This window comes from Podarcis pityusensis (genome assembly GCF_964106645.2).
Source record: "Podarcis pityusensis genome assembly, chromosome: 6".
Classification (NCBI taxonomy): Eukaryota; Metazoa; Chordata; class Lepidosauria; order Squamata; family Lacertidae; genus Podarcis; species Podarcis pityusensis.
The window spans coordinates 62,065,002-62,087,113 of record NC_138030.1 but is presented as its reverse complement, the minus strand read 5'-3'; positions in this window follow the sequence as shown (position 1 = coordinate 62,087,113).

The window sequence follows — 22,112 nt, the reverse complement described above, 5'->3', positions numbered from 1 at the left end:
ATTTGACCCCTGGTCCAGAGGCTCTGCATTCCTGTTTTAATGGAAGGTTTCCGTTCTAATGGTGCTGTTGATACCGCTGTTATATGTTGCCTGAACTTTTATTGCTTTATTTACACCGCCTGAACTTTTATATTTTGTTTTATAAAATGTAATGGCATGTTGGCATTCGTCTGCCTCGGGAGACAATGTAGGAGTTCGCCTTGGGGGCGAAGTCAAACTGTTGGAAGGTTGCAGTGCCTGCTGTGGCTGTAGAGACTGATAAGGAAGAGACATGTTTGTTGCAGCTGGGGAAGATGGAGGCAACTTCAAATGCACCATGGCATTTCTTTTCTCTAAGCTCCTTCCAGCACAGAGGCAACAGCTTGCAAGGGCAATTGGGGGGGGGGGCGACATTATGCGCACGGTGTTGTGCGTGCAATGGGAGGAGCCGGGGTGGAGCTGAATGCATCAGCAGCATTGTTTCAGTGGCCACTGGCTCCTTCTCCTGCTGCTGCTGCTGCTGCTGCCACTGCCACTGGTGAGGGGCTCCTTTGGCCCTCCTTCCTCTCCACAAGAGAAGGAGAAGGAGGCAGCCACTGAAGCTGTGCCATGCTTGAGGGGCTTACAGTGAAGATGCCATATGAACCGTCGAAGGTCCAACACACACCATTATGCTATTTTGTGTGAATACTGGATATATGAAAGTTCATAGCTCATGCCAATATTTAAAATAGTAAAGGCGGCTGCAGTCCTCATTTGCATGTGTAAAGCTGCCACCAGAAATTAAACAGCCACAGAACTGCATGTCACCTGCATCTGAATGCTTTTTCAATGCAGTCAATTCACACCTTTGGTTCTGAGCATGAATACCAATTGTTAGGCACCACCAGTGTGTGTGTGTGTGTGTGTGTGTGTACACATGTAAACTGACCCTTAATCCCTGGCATTCCTTCTTATTATTGATGTTTTAAAAAGCAGGAAAAGAAGTTGTTTACCATTGTGCTTTAAAACAGCAGCAGTTTTCGAAATGAAACAAAACCCAAGGGATAATGTTTAGTATCCTTAATGCATTTTGGAAGTAGAATTAAATGCCTTGAGTTGGTTCCCCAAGATGTCATGTTGCAGAAAGCCCTTTCGGGTGCCAAGGATGGAGCGAAGCCAGTTTTGCTTTGATACCATCTGAACTGTCAGTAAGTCCGGGGTAAGCGACGCCTGCCCTGCGTCGTGTGGTCCTGATCGGACACTTTAGCCACCAGCTGATCGGGTGTGCAGGTTAGAAGCGATGCGCCATGTGTTTGCTGCCGCTCTGTCAGCTGAGACTCCCGCTTGGATAGGAGAGGGACCGAGACAAGGTGCCCACACGTTCCCCAGAAGTTGTCTCCTTCCTTTCTTGTTTTGCTGCTTTCATTCTGGTCATGAGACCCGGAAGTGTGTGTGTGTGTGTGTGTGTGTGTGTGTGTGTGTGTCTTTCTCGGTGGTGTGTGTTTTTTTTTTTTTTTAATCTATCACATGGCAGTGAGAGAGATATATAATAAAAACAGAAAAATGGCGACAGTCACGTTGTGGCGAGTCTATGCTGCGTCATTAGATAATCTTCATGCAAAGATCGCTAAGAACAAAGAAAAAAAGAGAGAGGGGGTAGAAAACGCGGCTGGAAAGGTGGGTGGGCAGAAGGCAGCGGCTTGCGGGGAGCGGGGGGTTGGACGGGATCAGGGAGGGGGCGGGCGGGCGTGTGTGTTTTTCCAGGGCATCGCAGCCAGGCAGCCCAACTCCCGAGCTGCCAGGTCTCCATTCACATTTCAGACTCTCTTGGAAAGCCCAGCTACCGAGGTTGGTGCATGTTTATAGGACGGAGACGGGAGGGGTGTTTCTCGAGGGTGCGGGGTCTGAGGGGAGGAGTAGCGGGTCAGATTCGGGTTCCCTTCCCCCTTGTTTTCCCTTCCTATCCGCGATCGCCCGTGGCTGCACGCCGCTGGAGACGCTGGGTTTTGTTTACAAGCGGGGCTCCCTAACAGCTGGCTAATTATTCTGCTCTAACCATCAGGCACGCCTACCGCAGGCGCACTTTTCGGGTACGGGAGCGAATGTTTTGCTTTGCTTTGGGGTTTCTTCCCCACCCCCGAGGGACGGGGAGGTGGGTAGGGGTGGGGTCCCATCTTCTCCCCGAACCCTTTGACGGAGCGGATGTTTAGAACGAGGCGAATTTTTCTACCCTACGGAGGGGAGACCTCCTCTTGCGCTGCGATTGTGGAGGTGGCGGGGGGGGGGCGCATGGCTAGTGAGCCCCCGAGGGCGGGTGCCTGGGTGGCTTTTTAAAAAACGTTGCGCACTCTTATTTTGCTTAAGAATCCTGGCGCTGCTCCCTTCCAGTCAAGCGATTGTAAATATAGCCTAGATGTTGTTTACATGAAACATCCAGAGGGAGGAGCCTCGGAAGCAGAAGGAAGAGGAAGACGGAGGAGGCTCCCCGGCTGGCTGGGGTGAGTATCCCGAAAGGAGGAGCTACAGCTGGGGCTGGAGGCTGTTGTCAAGCAGCCTTGGCACCGCGCGCTTTTGAGGGTCGCTCCTCGGACAAGTGCTGCTACTCGGATACCCCAAAGCTTCCGGGCTGGCAAAGGGCAGGCGAGCCGGTTGTTCTGGCCTGCTGCTGTTCTCAGTGCTGGGAATGTCTCCTGCCTCAAACCCTGGAGATGCCACTGCCGTTCAGAGTAGACAGGAGGGGACTAAATGGACCATTGGTGTGATTTGGTCCAAAGCAGCTTCCTTTAGAGTCGTGTTTCTCCAGTATGGGCACTTTTTGGAGTGCATCTTCTTTTATTTTCAGCTGGTAAGGTAGGGAGGGCCAGGGGTGCCTTCCAATATAATAAAGCTGAAGATGCACTGAAAGGGCAGCAGATTGTCAGTGACTCAGTGTAGTGCGCTCTGTTCTGTTTGTTTTACTGCAGAGTTTGGATTTTAAGCCAAAATGTCTTGAGGCTGTGCATGAAATGATCATCTTTTGAATTAAAGAGGGGGGCGTTGTCAGCTCTTAGCTCTCTATTGCCTGTCACTTTAAAAGTGAAGGAAGATGCAGTTCTGTGCTACCTGCCCTATTCCACCACTAGCCCCTGTCACCCACCTTTCTCCTCAGTCTGCTTTAGGGCAAGATCAACTCATGCTTGTTAAGGCAGCTGGATAGGAAATGCTGAAGGAATGGAAAGGGCAGCCTAGTGGCTGTGGCTGTGCTCTTGCTTCAGAGGTTTCAAAAGACCACACATGATCTCTAGCCTGTCAGCTGACAACACTAACTTTGGGGATCTTGTGTTTTTTGACAGAGAGATTTGGGGAGATGGAGCTTAGCCCCACCAGTACCGTGGTGAGGCGAGGTGCACAGTGGGTTGCAAGTTGCATCAGCTAAAATTCCCTCATCTGCACAACTAGGGCCCTGGGTGTTTAAAAGGCTGCCCCTATTATAAGCAGTCATAGCATGCACACCACATTTATCCTCTCTGAGAGAGAGTAACTTGCCCAAGGTCAACTAGTGGCATCTTGGCTGAGCAGATATCAGGACTTGTATGTCTCTTGTCAGAAGCCAGTAGTGTGTTACTGTCTCACACTGGCCCTGTAAGGCTTGAGTTTATCCAGAAACCGTGGTATGCCAACTGATCCTAGTCACGTTTACTCAGAAAGAAGGTCCATTTAGTTCATTGGGGCTGACCCCCAATTAAGCATGCAGGACTGAAGCCTTAACCTCCATCTTGTTTTCAATTCCTGGCAATGCATGTAAGACTAGAGTGCCTCTGGGTATGGCCAGAGTGTCTTTCCATCACACACTGAGTCACTACCAGCCCTCCCGCTCATCCTGAAAATTAACTACTGGGCCAGGTAAAGCCTGGGACAGTCTGACCCTCAGATTCCAGGAATAAGCTCTGAAAATATGGAGTTAGGGAACAAATTTCAAATACATGACATCTAAAAAAAAATCAAGGATATCTGATAGTTCTAGGCATAACAAATCCCTATGAAGCTATTCCCGCAAGATCCAGGGAGCATTTCCTTTCTCTTTCTCCCTCCTGTTTTATTTTTATGTTGCAATTTAGCTGTTTCTGAACACGCTTGTGTCAACTGGCTACTTGCCAGCCGAGCTTCAAGGTCTTCCTGCTCATCCAAATGTACTAATTATTTGTTTCTTATTCTCTCTTGCTCCAGAGGGCAGGGTGAAAATATCAGGGAAGCAGACCCCAGCTAAAGATTAGAAGTAGTAGGAGATATTTGACACAGAGGAACAGGCTGACCCTGGGAAGCAGCAGGCGCTCATGTTTAAGCAGAGACTGGGCAGCTTATCCTGCCAGGATCCCACCTTGAGCAAGAGGTTGGACTTGAAGTTCCTTCCCTAGGTCCCTTCTGCTTGTGTTACCTGAAACATTTTCATGCTGCCAGACATCTTTTATTTCATTTCTGAACTGTGTGCAATAAATAATTTTAAGAAAAATAAAACTGAATAAAACGCTTAAAAAATTGGCTTCCAGCAGATTAAAACAGCTGGGTAATAAAATACATTGTTGCCTAGTGCCAACATTATTGTAAAGTCGATGCTAGGCAAGCTTCTCTAAGGAAGATGTTCCATAGCTGGGGTGCCACCACTGAAAATGCCCTGTCTCTTGCTGCTGAGTGCTGTCCCTCTGATCAAGGAATTATCAGAAGGAGGGCTTCAGCAGAGCACCCAAAAACAAGTTGATAAGGAGAAGAGGTGGAGATACTACCAACCCCCAGTCTCACCTGCAGTTGGATCCTAGGTTTTTTTTATAGGGGAGATAAGATCATTTAACTCTACTTGGCAAACCCAGGGATTTTCTAGGGCTAAGTTTATATATGAACAAACAGAATGGCCACTCCGTCAGAATGCTTGGATAAACCATTTGCTTCTTGGTGACTGACTGAGGTTATATTTTAACAAAATATGGGGATGTTTGCTCTCTTTGGCCAATAAGTGACAAAGGTCCAGGTCTATGGCCTTGGTTCCATGACTGCAGCATCTGTGAATTTTGATAGGAATATAGGAAGCTGCTGTATTTCTACTGAGTCAGACCATAGGTCCATTTAGCTAAGTATTGCCTACACTGACTGGCAGCAGCTTTCCAGAGTTTCAGACAGAAGTCCTTCCCAGCCGCACCTGGAGATGCCAGGGATTGAACCTAAAACCTTCTGCATACTAAAACAGGTGTTCTGCCACTGATCTACAGCACACCTGAATATGACAGAGTCATTCTAGAAATAACAGCTAGCTCTTCTCTTCCCTTTATTTTTGAGTGCTAATAAGGACTTTGGAAGCGATTGACTCTAAACTTCTTTGTGAGCAAAATTTGTCTCCATTTCACTTGATAATGGGAAGAGATGAAGATACTAACCTCACAGTTCTAACCAGGTCTGCTCGGAGGTAACACTACTGAATTCAGTGAGGCTTACTCCCAGGTAAGTGGGATTGCAGCCTTTGTCTTGGGAGACATAGGATCAATGCTGCCATAATGTTAACCTGATCTCTTCCATTGTTCTTATACAAGAGCACAGGTTTGGGAGTGCGTATCTGAGGATTTTTTGGAGAAGGTTGTTTGGTCCATGAGGCTTCCAGGGAAAAGAAAGAAAGACAGGATTACATGCCTGTGAATAATAGCTAATGCATAACTAATAAGGCATTTTGGAGATTTATGTGTTGAATTATTCACTTGTTTGGTGCTCTGACAGCAGAAGTTGCCTTTCAGGGTGAGTGAGAATTCTCTTGTCATATGTAGACTCTCAAATAACAGATGTCTATAAAGAAAGGTGTGGTAGAAGGGAAAGGAGAAGAATGGACCAAAGAAAGGCAGCCAGAAGCCTTTTGATGACTGATGGCACAGCTGAGATTTTGTTTATGTCGTTTGTGTGATTCTTGTGGACCATCAATGTTCAGTTCTTCTTAAGCCACAGACAACAGCCATTTAAGCCTATGGCTGGGGAACCTGCATAGGACTTGCCTACGCCATATAGGTTTTCATTTGGTAGGATGTTACCTGGAGCCTCACCTAAGGTCTGTTCCTAGAGGAAATAAAAAAGACAGACAGACAGGGTGAGAAAGGAAGCAAGTGAGAGAAAGGAAGATCTAAAAAGATGGAGCCATTTAGATGGATAATAGTAAGTTTACCCAGTGTTGAAGGTTGGGATTAAATATGGGCCCTGACTCACAAAAGGTTGGAGCCTGGTGCTTTAAAATATTCAAGGAAAGAGAACTCAAAAATAAAATATAGGGCAGAAGTCTTGCTCATTAAACTTATTGGGAAATTGATTGATTTTAATGACACTTTCAGAAGTATGGCTTTTCCGTTGCTGTGTCTACATTTTCCTTCTGTTAGTAATTCATTTGTTTCAAAAATACAGATTTTCTTCTTAGTAGCACCCAGAGCACTCGGAGCTCTGCTCTTATTGTAATTTCATACAGCATTGTCTGCTGGGACCCTTTCCTGCTCAAACCGCATTGGAATGTGGCCCTGATTTCAATAGGCCTTGCATACAAGTTTCCCAGTGGATTGTACTTAATATCTCCCTTGATTAAAATATTAATTCTTGCTACTCATGATTGTGATACATTTCCTTCTTGTAGATGTAAATTCTGGGTAGTGTGGAGGCTATTAATGAAGCATATGGTGCTATGGGGAAAGGGGAAAATACATTTAGCAACAAGCTGAACTTTGATTGTCATTACAGATTATATAATTAAAAAAATATTGTTGGAACAGTGCAGTGTGCTATAGCTCAGTGGTACAACATATAGTTTACACCATCCTTATAAACAGGCTGTATATTCCTGCATTGCAAGGGGCTGGACTACATGATCCTCTGGGTCCCTTCCAACTCTACAATTCCATGAGTCTGACTGCATAGCATGTGCTCTACCGCTTGAGGCATGGCCCAGAACTATAGCTCTTTCTCCAAGGAGCTCAGGAGCACATGTATATTTAAAGAAATTGCACTTTTTTGTGCACCATGAAAAGGGGTGACTTTTGCTAATTCTCAATTTTCCTGCTTCCTCTTGATCCAAACCACTGCCTATTTTTATTACACTATTTTCATGTATAGGTATTTTCTGGAGAGACTGGGTGCTGTTTTGGTTTAGCCTCTTTACCATTGGCAGTTCCTATTGTTTAGTTCATTCTGGAGAGCTAGCTGCACCCCAGTGTTCATTTTAAAAGAAAAGTGAAATGGAAAATAAGGTTTCACATTCCAATCTAATAGGCATTAAATGGCAAGATTCAAGACATTCACTTTTTCACTTTAGTTGCATTGTGCTTGTTTGGAATAGGAAGATTGGGAGTAGCAGCAAACTCACTTTATGGTTCAGTCACAACATGTACTTTATATATGGGAAGTACTTATACTTACTAGATGATGGGCATGTGAAGATGGGTAAGGAAGTTGAAGTCGGTTGTCTAGCTCTGTTCAATTTCAGAGTCTGTTATTTCTTCACTTGGGGAATTTGATTCGCAGAGTATGTGAATTATACTGTAATGAGGACTCATTCAAATACTGCCTCCGATCTTTCTCCTCTCCCCAAAAAACCCCAAGGCAATATGTTATTTTGCTTTTTTTGCTGTAGGTCTCAAGTAAGAATGCCTCTTTCAACCCGGTTATTCAGCTTCTCCAACATCTGGCACCATCGTCTCTGAAAATGACAGGTTTGTATTAAGAGGTCTGAATAAGTGTGAGTGCCAAGTCTGTACTTGGAAACAGCCATCTGTGTGTGCACTGCTCTTATGGATGCTGGCCAGCACAAACACAAGGGGGAAAACCCACACCCAACACCTGAAAGTGTGCATACAGTGCTGACCTGGGGGGTTGGGAGACTGACTCAAGGCAGTGTCTCCTTCCCCAACAGGTGATCACTATCTGAACTGAATATATTGCTCATCTGTTTTGTGGTGAGTGCAGGAAATCCTCACATCTTACATCTTGCAGCTTATGCACGGCTGCTTATACACAGTATGATCTCTGGATCTGGGGCTATTATGTTACATGCCTGTTTTCTTTTATACTGGCACAGGGGTTTGTGGGAGATACCCAGAAATTTTGGGTAAATAGGTTTGTCGGATCATTCCAGGTTCCAACTAACCAAGATTGGATGGCTGGGGCTTCATATCCCGTTGTGTAAATATCTGTCTGCTGTTATGTAACATTTGCTTGGGATTTATTTTTAAGACGTTAAAAGTATTTTTCCAAGAAGTTTTTCTGTCTCTTTATTGCCCTCTTGTGTTTAACAAAGTATGCAAGATTTCTCTGTGTAATTGCTTGATGGCTTTATGATTCCCATCTTGTAATCTGGAAACATTCATTGGCGTATACATACATAGTTAGTTCGGGAACTTAGATGCAGATTTATTTATTTATTTATGTGCAGTTCTGTTTCTTTCATTTCTAGAAATACTGATTTAACATTTTGTATTTTGGATCTAAATGTCAAGGAACATCGTAGCCTGAGGTTACAGTTCACGTCTCGCTGAAGTTAATGGCTAAGCAGCCATTGATTTGAGTGGCATCCTAAATCACCAGACTTATATAAGCCATCTTCTTATGTAATTTTTCATTAGCTTTTGTCTTCATATGGAAAATGTTGACATCTTTCTGCAGGTTGCCTTTTTTATTCTACTTGCATTCCAGTAATTGAGTGCACTACTGTTTCTAGCAGAGGGAGGGCTTGCTCTGGTTTCTTGCTATGTTTGTTAAGACCCGTAAGAGTACAGTAAGAGGTTATGTCCCAAAGCTCCTTGGAATAACCAGAGGGCACTGAGGCTCAATTTTGACTGCAAAAGTACAAACTGGTGTGCAGCACCAAATGTAGCAGGAACCCTTTGATGAAATCTTCTGTTCCATGGGGCTGGAGGAGTGGTTTAAGGCACATTAGTAAATAAGGTAAAGTTAAGCTTACCTGAGCAAAAAATCAAACTAGGCTTCCCTCTTTACAATTTTTTTAAAAACGGCTTGTTTGCTTTCTGTTTATTCAGAACTATCAGTGAGCATGATATTTAACAAAGAACTATAAGCAATACAGGGACGCAGGTGGCACTGTGGGTTAAACCACAGAGCCTAGGACTTGCCGATAAGAAGGTCGGCGGTTCGAATCCCCGCGACGGGGTGAGCTCCCGTTGCTCAGTCCCTGCTCCTGCCAACTTAGCAGTTCAAAAGCACGTCAAAGTGCAAGTAGATAAATAGGTACCGCTCCGGCGGGAAGGTAAACGGCGTTTCCGTGCGCTGCTCTGGTTCGTCAGAAGCGGCTTAGTCATGCTGGCCACATGACCCAGAAGCTGTATGCCAGCTCCCTCGGCCAATAAAGTGAGATGAGCGCTGCAACCCAAGAGTGGACCTAATGGTCAGGGGTCCCTTTACCTTTATAAGCAATACATAGTTCCCTGCCCCAACAAGCTTACAATCTAAATATAGAGGTGGAGACAGCAGAAGGAAGGAAGTGGCGGTGGTGGGGGTGAAGATAAGCAATATAGTTTATAAGTTTGTGTGTGGATGCAATTGATGTATATGCATATTAATGCTGCCCAAAATCACCCTGCCTAATTAGAGATGGGCTGCCTGAATTGGGCAGGTCCTGAATTGGGATGAAACATTTTGAAATGCTTTGTGAAACAAAGTCCTTATACCCTGCTTGTATAGTGAAACATCAGTTGCAATATGTGTTTTTTTGATGTAACATGAGCATTTGAAACACAGTGATTTGCTGCTTCCACCTGTTTAAATGGCCACAGTGCTGCTAGGTTCATTTAATCATTCGTCATTTGGCTAACATAAGGATGGCTGGCCTTTCAGCAATAGGTCTCGTATATCTTTATCACAAGGAAATTTCATTGAGGGCTCCTTGCTATTTCAGAGTTCACATACCCAGGTTCCCACTCCTCACTAATGCAAAGTTTGCAGTACCTATTTTTCAGATTGAAAGTGCGCTGCAGTGCCCAATATATTTTCTTAGCATTTTGTATTTTATTATTCAGGAACTTGGGCCTCGTGACAAAGCATGGCTCTGAAGACTTGCTAGTAATATTTAGCACTTCTGCAGTACCTTTTTCATATTCTGAGTGCTTTACCATACCTCATCTCAGTAACCGTTCTGGTAGACCTGTAATGTAGATCACATTCTTATCCCCCTGTTACTGGAAGGGGGGTTGCAGTTTGCCTGAGGCTGCCTATTGCATTAACAGTCTCTTAGCCACCGGGCTAGAGTAGTCACCCCATCTCTGATCTCTCTCCTGAAATTGGAACTGGCAGGTTTCATAACAAATGCAACACTCCAGCACTGGATGGCACTGACTTTCCGTTAGGGAGTAACACTACTAGAGACAAGAGTTCTGTTGGGATCAGTTCCCGAGAGTTTTGCTGCATTGTTTTTGGAAAGATGTAATCACAGATGAGCCCTGGGTCCTGGAAATTCCTTTTTGTACCACAACAGTTATTAATGCTACAGTAGGTAGTCACAAAAACCCTATTTAACCTAAGACTACAATCCTATACGCACAGACCCGGGAGGAAGTCCCATTGAACTCCATAAGACTTGCCTCTGTGTAGACTTGCCTTTGATTGTGCTGTTGGGCTATGATGAATAAAACACACAAAATAGCAAATGGTATGCAAACAGAAATTTACAGGTTTTGTACAGTATATCTTCTTTTATCTTGGTGGTGTTTTTTTTAATGTATTGCTGAATGCTTTTTAAAGAATGTTTTATTTCCTGAGCTGCTCAGAGAATGTTGCTGTTGGCATGGGGTACTTATAAGTAATGTAAATTACCGTATTTTTTGCTCTATAAGACCCACTTTTTTCCTCCTAAAAAGTAAGGGGAAATGTGTGTGCATCTTACGGAGCGAATGCAGGCTGCGCAGCTATCCCAGAAGCCAGAACAGCAAGAGGGATTGCTGCTTTCACTGCGCAGCGATCCCTCTTGCTGTTCTGGCTTCTGAGATTCAGAATATTTTTTTTCTTGTTTTCCTCCTCCAAAAACTAGGTGCGTCTTGTGGTCTGGTGCATCTTATAGAGCAAAAAATATGGTAATAATGATTTTACCTTCTGGGATGGGTGTCAGATGTTGATGTGACTGGGTACCTCCAGTGGGTCACAATCTAGGGGTCCAGTCATGCCATAACCTCTAAGCACTGCTGCTCACTTGTTCTTTGGATCAGAAGTGATGAGCAAGCAGGTGATGGTAGTGCGAAGATGGTCAGAAGCAGCTGACAGCCCTCCCTTCTCTCTATCTTACCTATTTGCTTTCTTCTTGGAGAGAGCAGGCAGCTGTAAGAAGAAATAGGAGGAGGAAGAAAGGCAGTGAGGGAGAGGTAGGCCAACTGAAGGCATCTTCCCTCCCACCCCTCCACCCTCAAACCAGGCACTGCAAACCCAGAGGATCTTTAATGTTTGCTGACAGCAATTCTGCACTCTTCCTTCTTTATTCGGCACCTAGAAGTTTAAATGTATTGTGGACAAAACAGTTTGGACCTCCCCCCTGCCCCCCACATAGTTAGTCATCTGCTTAGATTTTAAAACTCTGAGACCTAGATTAGATTTGTAGTCAAAACAAGACATAACAGCTCTGGTGGTCTTGGTGGTGGTGGTGTTTTTTAATTAGTTCTTGATTTACCTTTCACATAGGTCCAAAGGTGATTTACAACCATACCATAAAAACCATTAAAAGCAGGTGTAAAAAATACAAAAACAACAACAGCTAGATAAGCAAGCACCCAAGACAGAAGCCTGAAAAATTGCAGTTGCAACACCATTGCTATTCTACCTGTTCTATTAGTAATGGTCCAGTGGCACAAACCTAGGCATGTTTATGCACAAGCAAGTCTGATGGAATTGAATGGGATTCCCAGTTACATGAGTAGCGTGATTTATAAACATACTGTAACAAGAGTACAAAACAACTACTGAAGATAGGTGAAAAACAATACAAAATGAACCTCTAAGGCAGAGACCCTTTCATTTAGCTGGAAAAAGCTTGTTGAAACAAAAATATCTTCAGGAGTTTCTGGAAAGTACATGCTGGTGACGGAGCAAACAAACTGAGGTTCATTGGGTGATGTTTCTTCTTTCAGGATCTCCCCATCCCAAGTCTGAAAACTGCTTTTAAAAATAGGTATTGTGTAAAACATGATTTCATGTGAAACGTTTCCTGAGGAAAGTGACATAATAAGGCCTAGTAGGAGTGCCAGTCTAATAACTACGCATCACTGAATCCTGACTCAACATTTCAGTTGGTTTCAGCAGAGCTGTGAAAGACAAGCCATGCCATGTTTTCCCCCCTGTGTGAACGGCTTTTCAACCACAGTGTTGTTCTTTTGCACAAATAGGAGTCTTTTGAGCATGATGCCAGTCTCTCTGGAATGACTCGGCCACCATTTTGTCAATAAATGCTGTACCAGTGATTTTTGTTGTTCTCTGAGCAGTTTGTATAAAAATACATCTAGTCATACCATGAACAATTAACTAGAGTGCCTGCAGCATGGTTGCTCAATTACTGAATAAGCTTCCAAGCAAATTTTCCTGTATATTTATTATGTGTGTATCAGATTCAGCGGTGACGAGAGTCGAGCATCAGTGCCCCCTGTGACCTTCATCTTTCTGCACATGCAGCTGAGGAGAAGTAAAGCTTTTGAGTCTTGGGGCCATCTGCATCTGGTAAATGGAAGTCCAGTCATCCCAAGAACATGGGTAGGCAATGACTGACAGGCTGCCCTGGCTCAGTTATCACTGTGCTGATGCTGTCTATACAAAAGGTACAGTACTGTGATAACTGAAGGATGGCAGCCATCTTAGCGTCACAGGAACTCAGCAAGCGGTGATCAGAGAAGACTGTGTTCTGTCCTGAAAACCTGGCTGTATTTTATTGATGAAAACCAAAGCCAGCAGCACATACCAAAGCTGGAAAACACACATTCACTATTTTTGCAGCTTAACATTTCACTTCAAGATGGTACCTTCAATAAAATTTGAAAGCAAAAGTTTGCTTTTTTCATGTAACTCCTTTCTGCTGTTTAGAGGTTCTCCCATAAGTTATAGACATTAGAGTAAAGAGTGACAGGTGGGTTTGGTGATCTCTCCAAAAAATGAAAATCAAACTTTGCTGCACAATCACCTTTTTAATGGAAGGACACTTTTAAAATGACACAGTTTGGAAACCTGAATCTGACAAATATCCGTCATTCATCCAAAGGTATAAGGAGCCTAGCAAAGCATAACAGCACACCCACACAATCCAGTTAAAGCACTTGGATTCCACTGTCACAGTCATGGCTTTTGTCCAACAGATACTCGGAACTGTAGTGGTTCGTCAAAGTGCTGAGAGTTGTTAGGAGACTCCAGACTCCAGTTCCCAGGATTCCTTGGCAGAAGTCATGCCTGGGAAAGTGGTAACGAAGTACTTTAACTGGATTGTGTGTATGTGACACAAATCTTCCACTGTGACTTTTAAACATTTTAAATTGGCATTCAGAATTGATGGGTGAGTCCCTTTCCCAAGTTGTGGGAACAAAGACAAAAATATATGGTCATGGTGAACGTTTCACTAGAAACACAAACATAATGCTATCAGTTGCACAGTCATTGTTAGACAATTTGAGCGAGAGAGAACAAGGTAATGTTTCTAAGCAATATTTTTGGAGCTATAAATTTCCTCTGACAGGATTAAGCATGGTTAGCTATTTAGGGCCTGTATCCACTGGAGTTTACTGTATGTTTTCAGCTGTTTGCATTCCCATTTAATTTGCATGGTCCACAAGACATTGACCTCAAACAGTACCAATCTCCCATGTTTGTCCCTCTCCAGTAAATTTGAGTTTACTCTATATGGAGATAATAGGATGAGTGGGGGGGGGAATTGGGCTCCAAAACTTGGTGCTTTGGAGTGGGTGGATCCATTGTCGCTTTCTCTTCCTCCCCTTTCTGGGCCCACTACTTCCTCTATGCTGTCATTTCTTTTCCACCTGTGCTAATAACTATTTCCTGGGTCCTCCCTCTTGATCGCTCAGATTTGCACTAATCCAGATAACTGCACAAGCAAACCACGTTAAAAAATTCTGCACTAGATATTTTGGGCACCAATCTGACCAAGGCCTTTGACACTGTAAATCATAATGCCCATAATGCTTCTGAAAATTGGCTGCCCATATATATTTGTGAACACCCTACGGCTCCTCTGTGATAATATCACAGCAACAATAGCAGACGACAATGGCTCTCAAAGTGAACCATTCACAGTAGGATCAGGTGTTAAACAAGGTTTTATTATCACCCCAATTCTATTATTTTCATTGCCATGATCCCACATGATCCCACCAGGGTAGAAATCACATATCGAACAGATGGAAAGCTCTTCAATCTGAGCAGGCTGAAAGCAATGAGTAAGGTTACTATAACATCCGTCATAGAGCTTCAGTATGCTGATGACAACATAGTGTGTGCACGCTCAGAGAATGACCTCCAAACCATCCTAAATATCTTTGCAGAAGCTTTCAAAAAGCTTGCCCTTTCATTCAACATCCAAAAAACCAAAGTGTTGTACCAACAAGCACAAAACAACCCCTCTGCAGCACCACAAATTGAACTCAATGGTGTAATGTTGGAAAGTGTCAATCACTTCTCCTACATGGGCAGTTATCTTTCCACAAGGGCTGACATTCATGCTGAAATCTAGAATCACCTGAGCTCTATGAGTGCAGCTTTCTCCCGATTAAAGTGCAGAGTGTTTGAAGACCGGGACATTTGCAGGGAAACCAAAATGCTTGTTTATAAAGCTATTGTACGACCAAACTTACTGTATGCTTATGAAACATGGACCACTTATAAATGCCATCTTCAGCTCCTTGAAAGATTCCATCAAGGGTGTCTCCGAAACATTTTACATATCACTTGGGAAGACAGGCAAACTAATGCCATTGTACTGGAAGAAGCAAAGATCACCAGTGTCGAAGCAATGATTCTTCAACATCAACTTCATTGGACTGGTAATGCTGTTCAGATGCCTGATTATCATCTGCCAAAGCAACTACTCTATTCCGAACTTAAAAATGAAAAGTGTAATGCTGGTGGTCAACAAAAGAGGTTTAAAGACTGTCTCAAAGCAAATCTAAAAAAATGTAGTATAAACACCGACAACAGGGAAACGCTGGCCTGCGAGTGCTCCAGTTGGAGAACAGCCTTTACCAAAGGTGTCATGGACTTTGAAGACACTCAAACTCAAATCAGGATGAAAGGGAGAAACGTGCTAAGAGGAAGGCATGTTTGGCAAACCCTCATCCATGATCAACTCTCACCTGGAAACCAATGTACCCACTGTGGAAGGACGTGTGGATCCAGAATTGGCCTCCACAGTCACTTACGGACTCACTGCTAAGACCGTGTTCATGGAAGACAATTTTACTCGGCTACAAATGATCGCCAAAGAAAAAGAAGAAAACTTTCTACACTAGATATATTGGGCACCATTCTGAAAAGAGTGTGTTGAGAATTTACAATTCCTTTCTTTTCCATCATGGCAGCAAGGATGTGCCAGGTGCTTGGCCTTTTAATATACAGTACAGTACTTTATATATACTTTTCCTTTTATCCCTCACATTTCCACAGAACCAGAAAGCTGCACAAGCAAATGACAATTGCGCGACACTGTGCTTTTGCACACTTCTTAAGGGGGAATTAAAAACAAAACAAAACGTGAGCAGCTATATGTGATCATGCCCTGTCAGTACTTAACTTGCATAACAGAATCACCAAATTAGAAGGCAGGGACAAACACAAAAGAGATAACTACTGGTATAAATGGGAAAAACCAAAGTTGCTGTTCATACATGAATTTAAAAATGTGCAGGTGGGAACTATTCTGGGGATTGGGTTAACAGCTAAATAATGCTCAGGTGGGGACTTCCGGGTTGGCGCCATCGGTAATGGCTGAATTCCTCTGACTAAGAGGAATTTGCTCCGTGGAAATTGGGTCTGGCCGCCACGGCGAAGGCGGAGACCCTTCAGAAATCACAGGCGGGTGAAGCCTGTGAACGCGGGATTCGGCGGGCACCCTCAGCGCCTCCCCTACTCGCGGGGAAACCCGTTCGTGGGATCCGTAGCGAAGTGGGGTAAGCAGCGCGGTGCTGTAAATCGACTGCTCTTTCCACAGAGTGAAGCCGCATAGCCGTTGCCGGAGAGCGCTGACTTTTTCCTGTGAACAATTGGATTTAAAAAGACACTACCCGTGAGTAGAACAATTGGATTTCAAAGATATTATTTAAGAACAATCATATTGGAACTTTTTAAAGGAAGAAATTTGTAATTTGGAACTGTAGCGGGGAGGCATAAACAGGAAGTCTGCCTTCCGCTTTTGTAGACAGAACAAAGCAAAGAGGCTGCAAGCTAGAGTCTTGGAGAGCCGACTGGAAAGGATTAAAATCTCAATTTCTAAATTAGAAAACTCCCCCCTGGAAGCAGGAGAAGAGGGGGGAGAAGTTTTGGACTTTTCATACCTGCAAGAGAGAGGGAAGGAAATTAAAACTCCACTGCTCAGACCCTGGGAACGGGCTGCAAATAGACAATAAGGCTGCCGTATCTGGAATGCGCTCTGACTGTTAACTGTCAAAAGAGAGATACATTCTGCTTAATTGTTTCTAACTGCCCTTCTGACTCTTAAGGGGGAGAAAAAGTAACGGAAAATTGAAACTAAATTTCTTTTTTGAGCTACGTTTTAAAAAGAGTTATTTTGGATAATTATAAGCACAGATTGCAACTGTTTCCCCCTAGAGGTAGTAGTGGAAACTGTTGTAAGAGCCAGACCAGGGGAATTTTCCATTAGAAAGATAAAATTGTCTGACTGTGGGATTGACCTTGGACTTTTTGAGTGTTATGGCAATTGGGAAAGAGAAAGTAGATTTATCAACAACGAGATCTGGGAAGCCTTGGCAGGGAAGAGTGTCAGCATCTGGTCCTTCTGTACCATCTGCAGCTGTGCCAACTCAATCTAAACAAAGAGGAATGTCATCAGAAGAGGCTTTAGCGACGGTGCTGGGTAAAATAACTGAATCTTTGGAAAAACTCTGCAGGAAAGTAGATGAGACAAATATAAAAGTTGATGCATCTAATGCGAAGGTGGATGCCGCAAATGCCAAAATTGACATTAATACAGAAAGTATAAATAGTCTGGGACAAAAGGTGAATACTAATATAGAAGCAATACAGAAATTGATACAGGAGTCTGCCTCGACCCGTCAAATTGCAGAGGAAGCAAAGGGTAAAGTGGAAGTTGTGGAAGCCAAAGTAACACAACTGGAAACAAAGAAAGTTCCAGATATTCAGAGGCAGGTTGAGGATCACAGGCTGATTCTTTCTATGATTGAGCTTAAGGAAAAACAGACGAACTTGAGGATTAGAGGTGTACCCGAATTGGAGAAAAATACTTTGATAGAATTTCTTATGCAGGAATTTGCAGAGTTTTGGAAGTTGGACTTGGAACAAGGAGTGAAAATCGTGAGTGCCTTCAGGCTTGGAAGAGGAGGGAAGAAGAATAGAGTAAGAGACTGTTTGATTACCCTCCGGTCCAAAGAGGAGAGAGATAAAATTTTGGGCTGGCATTTTCAGAAGCCTTTGGGAATATTGCAGTCAAGAGTGGAAATATTTAAAGATATCCCGAAATATCTTTTGGACCTTAGGGCCAATTACGGAGATTTGGTTGATCTGCTGAGAAGGAACAGTATCATCTTTAGGTGGGAATTTCCTCAAGGCCTATCCTTTAGTTTTAAAGGAAGAAAAATAAAAATAAGATCAGTTGAAGATAAAGACAAATTTTTGAGCACCCACAAAGAGGATCTACAGAAGGGACTTGGAAAAGAACCAGGAGTACCGGACAGAAGATCACCAGACAGAGTACTAGAGCAAGGAGTACTGGACAAAAGATCACCTATACTGGACTTAGCAAAGTTAAATTTTGGATTGGACTACCCAGTGAAAGGGATACCAGCACTACCGTCAGAACAAGAAGAAGCACTGGGCGCAGTTGGAGGTGACTTAAAATAATTACATTATGGCACTGCAAATATTAAGCTGGAATATTAATGGGATGAATTCCCCTGAGAAAAGACGAAGAGTCTTTCATGTATTAAAAAAGGAACAATTGGACTTGATTTGCTTACAAGAAACACATGTGATAAGGCTACATAGGAAATTACTGGTAAATAAAAGATTGGGACAAGAATTTATTTCATCAGACAAAGTAAAAAAAAGAGGAGGAGTACTTTATGCAAAGGAGAGCTTATCACTGAAATTTCTTTTTAAAGATGATCAAGGAAGATTTGTAGCAATTGAAATCCAATCGCAAGGAGAGAAGTTTTTGATATTAGGTATTTATGCACCAAACGAGGGAAAATCGGAATTCTTTAAGAAGCTACATGAGACTTTGATGGACTATATGGATTATAATATGATCTTGATGGGGGATATGAATGGTGTAGTGTCTACAAATATGGATAAAACACAGAGACAGGTAGTCGCTAAGGATGGCAGATTGCCAAAGACTTTCTTTGATATGACTGACAATATGGACTTAGTTGACATTTGGAGAATTAAAAACCCTTTGGGAAGAGAGGGAACCTTCTTCTCTGAGGCCAAAATGACATGGACAAGAATTGACCAAATTTGGGTAACTAGAGGACTGGCTCCAAAAACTAGAAAGGTGGAAATATGCCCGAAAATCTGCTCCGACCATAATGCTGTAAAGATGGAATTGAAACTAACACCAACTGGTTCCTTCAGATGGAGGATGAATGACATATTGTTTAGGAATGAAGAAGTGACTAAGAAGGCCCAAAAAACTCTCAGAGACTATTTTGAGATAAATATGAACACCACTGTAGAAAAAAGAGTAATCTGGGATGCAAGCAAAGCGGTTATGAGAGGGTTTTTGATACAACAGAATGCGATTCAAAAGAGAGTCCAAAATGAGAAAAAAGATAAAATATTGGAGAAAATAAAGGAAGGAGAGAAGAAACTGAGAGTGAAACCAAAGTCGCAGGAGATTTTGAAAGAGATAAAGTTATACCAAGTACAATATATGAAAATGATGAACCAGGAAATAGAATGGAAAATTAAACAGATGAGACAAAAGACATTTGAATCGGCAAATAAATGTGGAAAACTGCTGGCTTGGCAAATGAAAAAAAGACAAAAACTTAACACTATCACAAATTTGGAAGTAGAAGGGAAAAATATACAGAATCCAGTGGAGATTAGAAAGTGTTTTCAGAGGTATTTTAAACAACTATATACACAGAAAATTCAGAAACAAATGGACATTGATTCTTTTTTGAAAACAAATGGATTACAAAAAATCTCTCAAGAAAATAAGCTAATGTTGAACTACAAAATAACGGAGCAAGAGATAGAAGGGGCCATCCAGAATATGCAATTGGGTAAATCTCCAGGTCCGGATGGACTGACTTCAAGATACTATAGATCCCTGAAAGAATGGATAATACAGCCATTAAAAGAAGTTTGTAATGGAATATTGGAAGGGAAAAGGGCGCCAGAGTCGTGGAAGGAAGCTTACATTACACTTATACCGAAAGTAGAGTCTGAGAAGACACAGCTTAAGAATTACTGCCCCATATCTTTGCTTAATGTGGATTACAAAATTTTTGCAGATATTTTGGCTAAAAGATTAAAAAAGGTACTAGTAGAAGAAATCCATAAAGACCAAGCCAGTTTTCTCCCGGGTAGACACTTGTCTGACAACACGAGGAATATAATTAACATTCTAGAAAAGTTACAAGTGAATATTAATACTAAAGCAGTTTTGATATTTGTGGACGCGGAGAAAGCCTTTGACAATATTTCTTGGAGTTTTATGAAGAAAAATCTACATGGGATGGGGGTTGGTCAAGGTTTTGAAAATGGTATAGGTGCAATTTATTCAGAACAAAAGGCTAAATTAATTGTGAACAATGTAGTGACGGAAGAATTTAAGATAGAGAAAGGAACACAACAAGGTTGCCCAATCTCTCCATTGCTTTTTATATCGGTCCTGGAAGTTCTTGTAAACATGATTAGGAGGGACCAAACAGTTAAAGGTATACAAGTTGGAGCTAAACAGTACAAACTGAAAGCATTTGCTGATGATCTGGTATTGACATTACAGGAGCCAGAATCTAGTACCAAAAGAGTATTGGAACTGATCCAAGAATTTGGACAAGTAGCGGGATTTAAGTTGAGTAAGATGAAAACTAAAGTTTTAGAGAAAAATTTAACAGTGACGGAGAAAGGTTTCAGAAGGAGACAGGGTTAACATTGGTTAAGAAAGTGAAATACCTAGGGGTTAACATGACTGCTAAGAATGTGAATCTGTTTAGGGATAACTATGAAAAATGTTGGACGGAAGTGAAAAAGGATCTAGAAATATGGTCAAATCTGAAGTTATCATTGCTAGGCCGAATTGCTGCGATAAAGATGAATGTATTGCCAAGGATGTTGTTTTTGTTTCAAACATTGCAAATATTAGATAAAATGGAGTGTTTCAAGAGGTGGCAGAGAGATATCTCTAGATTTGTCTGGCAGGGCAAGAAACCTCGAATAAAATTTAAGATATTAACTGACGCTAAGGAAAGAGGTGGATTTGCCCTGCCAGACTTAAAACTTTATTATGAATCACTCGCTTTTTGCTGGCTGAGAGAATGGATGCTTCTTGAGAACACTGATGTGTTGGACTTAGAAGGCTTTAATAATGTTTTTGGGTGGCATGCATATCTGTGGTATGATAAGGTCAAAGCACATAAAGCGTTTAAAAACCATATTGTCAGAAAAGCACTGTTTAATGTTTGGATAAGATATAAGGATTTGCTTGAGAATAAAACCCCAAGGTGGCTGTCCCCAATGGAAGCAAAGGCTCAGAAAAAGCTCAATATGGAGGCTAATTGGCCGAAATATTGGGAAATTTTGGAACAAGAGGGAGACAGATTAAAACTGCAGAGTTTTGAAAAATTAAAAAATAGAGTGCGAGATTGGCTTCATTATCAGATAATGGAGGCATATAATTTGGATAAAAAAATTGGCTTCCAGGTGGAAAAATCAAAATTGGAAACAGAACTGTTAGACTCCAAAACTAATAATTTGTCAAGAATGTATAATTTGCTGTTGAAATGGAATACTCAGGATGAAACGGTGAAATCTGTTATGATTAAATGGGCACAAGATGTTGGACATAACATTATGATGGCTGACTGGGAACAGTTATGGACCACAGGTATGAAGTTCACGGCATGTAATGCCTTAAGAGAGAATATAATGAAAATGATATACAGGTGGTACATGACACCAGTCAAGCTTGCGAAAATTTATCACTTGCCCGATAATAAATGCTGGAAATGTAAAGAGACGGAAGGTACATTCTTTCACCTTTGGTGGACATGCCCAAGGATTAAGGCTTTCTGGGAGATGATCTATAACGAAATGAAAAAGGTATTTAAATATACCTTTTTTAAGAAACCAGAGGCCTTTCTCCTGGGCATGGTCGGCCAATTGGTGCCAAAGAAGGACAGAACTTTCTTTATGTATGCCACAACAGCAGCAAGAATACTTATTGCAAAGTATTGGAAGACACAAGATCTACCCACTCTGGAAGAATGGCAGATGAAGGTGATAGACTATATGGAACTGGCGGAAATGACTGGCAGAATCCGAGACCAGGGAGAAGAGTCGGTGGAGGAAGATTGGAAGAAATTTAAAGACTATTTACAGAAACATTGTAAAATTAATGAATGTTAGAATGATGTTGGAATGAATCTATGTGATTTTAGCAAAAATGTATCAAAGATTTAAGAAAAATAGACTGTTAATTGGTGAAAAGAGGGAAAGTAAACTTATATTAAGATCAAGATAAATTTTCAGGATAAAAATTTTGAAGAGAGGGAAAGGATTTGCTGAAATGGATAATTGATTTAGAATACAAAAAAGGGAGGTGTGAGGAGGTCAGGGAAACAAGCAAATGAAAGATAAGTTATGGGAAGGCTCGATTTGTTTTTTTTATTTGTTTTTAATTGTTTCTATTTTTCTGTTTTTTTATTGTGATGTGTTGTTTTGCTATTGTTTAATTTGGTGTTTTTTCC